The sequence below is a fragment of the Falco biarmicus genome, chromosome 1, assembly GCF_023638135.1.
Source record: "Falco biarmicus isolate bFalBia1 chromosome 1, bFalBia1.pri, whole genome shotgun sequence".
NCBI classification, from domain to species: Eukaryota; Metazoa; Chordata; class Aves; order Falconiformes; family Falconidae; genus Falco; species Falco biarmicus.
Genome location: NC_079288.1, coordinates 82,262,623 through 82,267,849, shown reverse-complemented (window position 1 = coordinate 82,267,849; position 5,227 = coordinate 82,262,623).

Here is a 5,227-nt window from a genome sequence, read left to right as displayed (position 1 = left end):
TCACCCACTGTGACTCTTGGGGCTGTCTGGCCTGTTTCGAATCAGCTGAGTTCAGAGGAGCTGGAGATGGCTGAAATGTTTTTTTTTCACCGTATTCTGCACAGCCAAATGCATAAAGACGCAGATGTACATAGACCATCTCCAAAGTCAGCTTCTGTTTGGCTCCACACTGAGCTGGGCAAGGATGTCAAATATGGCTAAAACGTGTGCTTGGTTAAGGCAGGGGCCAGAAAAAGCTTTCAGGAATGTCTAGCGGGACTGGCTTCCTCTTCTCTTTTGTGTTGTTTCCTCCAGATGCCTTAACACAGGAATAGACAGCCCTTGATCTTGGCATGGAGGCTGCCCTGATAGCGATGTGTTGAATGCATTTATTTGAGAGGACTTGCGTTGGTTAGGACAAAATACCGCCTGCATGGGGTGATTGTCTAGAGTGTCAGAATTAAAAGTGGATTCTCTCAGTGTTGTTGATCTTCTGCAGAGGTTTTGTTTGCATGTGGGCCTTGGCAGCACAGCTGGGGTATGTGTCTGGTTTCAGGGCATTGTAAGGCGGAGCAGCATGTAGAACAGCCTCTTTTCAAGCTTTACTGGCTTCTGAATAGCGCTATGGCAGCAGTATCAGGGGACTGCTGTTTGTTATGGGCAGGACGGTGAGGGACCATTCCTGTGTCCTTCACAGGAAAGGAAAGCAACTCTTTTCATCTGCAGAATATAAAGAATTTTCCTCTTTTGCTGGTGGCAAATTGTGAGTAACTTGATAACACAGCTTGTTCACTGTCTCCTAACACTGAAAAGCCTTTAACATGCACAGTCAAGTTCTTCCCCACCTTGTCACCACACAAATATGACTTTGTGCCAAGAATGTTCTTTCCCTCTTCCCCCCAAGACAGCTGGCACCCTAGTCCCTGGTAGTGAGCTACTCTCATGAGTACAGGACAAAGTTTAGTGTCTTTCCAAGGGACAAAGTATCAGGGCTTTAAACAAAGTGGAAGGAAAAGCTGAGTAGGGCTCACGGGACGCACCAGCCCAAGGATCCTTGGCATAGGATAACATTAACCTTCTCCACAAAGACATTCATAGAGCTGATCCTTTTGTTATGAAGGGCACCATGTATATTGGTGCAAATCTGGCAGTTTTCCCTGCCAGGTGTTGTAGCAGTCGGGGTCCTAGTGATGCAGATGACTTAGTGACTGCATAATGCTAAGATGGGATACCTAGAAATCCTGAAGGTGCGATATGACAAAACCCCATATGGTCACAGCATGGACATGAGCGGTGTCCTCCTATCTGCATGGATGTTTCTACCTGCACAGAAGAGATTTGTAGAGAGAGCATGACACGATGGCACGTCTGACCATCAGAAACACCATGTGCTGCATGTGCAAAGCTGATCTACAAACTGAAGTATGTTGGAAATTTTGACACAGAGACCACAGAAGGAGAGAATTATCAAATTGCATTTCCTCAGGTCATGAGCAGGTTAAATTCTAGAGGAAAAACAGGACCATCGTAGATAAGCCAACAGTTCTGCATCTTGATGAGTTATGGCATTCTTTCCTGACTGCCAGAACATGAGAGTTCAAAAATAAGTGGTAGCAATTTCGCATTTTAATTGGCACAATTGTACAAAATGCTACTTGGCAAGTATCAGGTATTATGTCTAACAGGCTAAGCATTTGTCTGCAACAGACTTCCTTTGTATGACAAAGCAATAAATACACATGATGCTACCTTATATGGTGTAATTGTCACCTTTTGAAAAAGGTAAGTGATGACTGTGAAATGAAACTGAAGCTGGCAACGATAATGCAAACAAGAGGATACTTTCAGCATTAGTGGTGACCCCATTGCCGGAATAGCATGAACCTGTCTTGTAATAAAATCTTATGCTATTGTTTCTGTGTGCACAAAACACCCCTGTAGTGGAATATAAACTCTCCCAGAAAAATGTAAAAGATAAATTGGTGCCCTTTTATGACTTAAAACCAGAAACTTGCTGACAGAAACACTGAAAACAACTTGAGGCCAGTTCAGGCTGTGTATTTCTCCAAGATACACACCCCAGCTTTAGCACTGGCATCTGAACTCTGAAGTCTTCAATACCCACCGTGATGGGGCATTGACCCTGTCCTGAGACTAGCACGTTGCCAAAGTACTCTCTTAGAAAGTTTCCCAATATCAAGCCTAAATAATTTCTTCCTTCAAACCACTACAGCTTACCTCACTAGCATGACTAACGCCTGCTTCCATATGTACTTTTCACATATTTGTAGGCTACCCTATCTGAATTACTGTTTTATCTTCCAGTTTAGTTCATTCAGTCCCTCACATTTTTTGTTTATCTTTGGGCACTTTTCTGATGTTTTATCTTCAGACTCTACATTAATTTGTTGCCATTCTTATTATCTGTAGCTTTTCTATATAAATATCACACTGAAAAGGCCAGAATAGTACAGATTTTACTCCACTTACCCAAGAGTTATGGACTAAATAAATTTGTTCCGAGGTAAGTTAGCACCCTCTGGTGCACCACTGGTGCACTGCAAGTTTCCTTAAAGGACGTTAATGCCTCACGAAAGCAAGAAAAATCCAGCGAAGACGGGTGCCTAAGAGATTAATATAGAAACTTTTGTGTTTATTGCCAGACAGAGGAAACGTTGCCTTTTTTCCTTCTCCTCTTCTTAAAGAATAAAATACTTAATTATTTTCAGCTTTTTATGAACAAATGATGAAAGCATTGAACTGGGCAAATTGCATTCCTCAAATGGCTTTTTTTCTTTTTAATTATTTTTTCCTAGCAATTATTTTGCATGATATGAGCACCACTTAGATGCCAGTTTTGAAAAATTTCACATTATAGCTAGTTCATTAGCTCATGTTTTCAAAATTTTCTTTTGTCTGAACTGGGAAGCAAGAGGGTGTCATCCAAAGGTTTTCCTACTCCACACATGTAACTCCTGTGCCTTTTTTTTCCTTTTCGACTTAAATTACGCTTTGTTTTCTCTTCAAAATGCATTTAAAGCCTGTAACATCTCCAAAGATGGGCATTTTTTTTCCTTCAGGATTAGACTGTGGGCTCAAATAGATTGGGCAGTACCTGTTAAATAGAAAATATTACTACGTAGTTCAGAGCAGAAGTAAAAATACATAAATGCCCATTTTTATACTATACTTTTTTTCTTTATTGACGCAATGTTCCAAGTTCTCTTCCCAACCTACAGCCACAAAACATGTTCTTCCTGTGTCGAGCTTTTACCACAGAAAAGGTGAACTGGTAAAGATTGCCAAAGCCATGAAGTTCATTACTGAATTTGTGTGGAAACCACTGCTGTAAGCAGCAATACAGAAATCATTCAGCTCTCTTTTATTCACGTCTTTGAATGACAGGGTGCATTTTTTTATTGTTGTTAGTTCTGTAGAACTAGCATATACGACTCCTTCCTATATGATTCCTTCCAGAAAATCTTCGGACAAGTCCCATTTAAAGACACAACTTTGCAGCTTTATCATCCTCATATTCTGTCTTCATTTACAGCTATGCAATTAATAAGGGCTGGGGTGGGAAGGAGGGAGAAACAAAATTAATGAAAACCAGATATTTCACCTGATTGTAGAATACAACTTTCAGCAACTATAAAACCTTTGCAGGCTTGGATGATGACTCTGCAGTGTTGCAAAAGAGAAATTAAAAAGAATACTGTCTTGTGATCCAAACAAACAGAAAATCATTGGGGCACAATTAATGAGGAAGCCAACAATCATTTTTTACTAGTCTCATTTTTCAAGCTATTCTAACTCATCTGGAACTAAAGGAGAGTAGGAATTCTAAAAAGTTGCACCCCACTTCTTTAGTTGTTTATGTCTGTGGTACTGTAAAACTAAATCTTTCAAATGGAATTTTTCTTGAAAGGAAATTTACTTAGAAATGTTATCTAGAATTGGAAGTATAAGAAATTGGGAAGGAGAAAACACACAAACTTTCCCATGGTAAAAAAGTAAAAAGCAGTTTTACACTGAAATAAAGGAAATGTGAAGTTTAAAATTTGTTGTGGAAGCCCCTGCTCCAGAAATGTTCATAAAATTTGTTTCTCCATGTATTTTATTCTCATTCAAGGGGCACACTTGCCCGGTAAAACTCATCACAGTATCTAACTGGGGAGATGATAGAAGAACAATGAAATCAAATACAGAAAGAGTAAGAAAATACATTCACTCTGGTTTTCTGGGTGAATTAAACCACTTTGTCTCAGCATTACAAAAAAAAATATAATCCTTTATAATTTCTTTTCTGTTCTAACTTTTCTCTTAGGTCAAGCAAAACATTTCAACCCAAAAGAAATTTATCATGTGCTCAGGGGACTTTATCTCAAAAAGCCAGCTTTTAGTTATATTATTTTTAAAACAGTCCAGGTAAAGTTAGGGCCGAAACAAAACAAAGGTGCATAGTTGATCACTCAGTCGTACCAAAATCTTACACAGTAATGGTGGGAATTCCAGCTTAAGAGTTATTCTCAAAAGAAGAAGTTTTCATTCTGGCACCCTGCATTCAGAGTGTTCAGTTGCTATTCCTGTATGAGAGTAAAGGTAGTCTCCACTGTGGTTTATCTCTTCATCCCAGCTTCCCCATTTCATTCCATTTGGGGAAGAAACCATTCTACCTAAATCAGATGGTAAATATCTTGGAGTGTGGAATAGATAATGTATTATGAGCTCAGCAGGGCCTGCTAGAATGTAATATCTCTCAAACCTTACCCCTTTACAACAGTGCAAGCAAAATAATTTATTGAGTACGAACCAAGGTTTAGAATTGTGGAATCAAAAATCCATAAATTAATTGTTTTTTAGGACTAAGGGTCATTTCTAATCCTGTACAGATGCAAAAATTTAAAAACAGAGTTCTGCTGCAGCTCAATGCATTCACAGCAAAAAATGCTCATTGAATATAATCATGTTCCGTTCTAACATTTAGTTAATAAAGACTGTTTATTTATACGATATATTTTAAGCCAAAATTTCTAAGAGTGGCACAAGGATTTTGTACTCCTGTTCAAAACTACCATAGATGTTAACCAGGAAGATCAGTGATGTTTTAAATACATTATTAATGCTGAATGGTTAGCTGTTTTATTCCATTTTGACACTTCATAGAAATTACAAATAGTTTGATATCCGAAGTCTGTGTAGGGCTTCTCCAGATGCTTATTAACCAAAACAACTCACAGATGTTTGC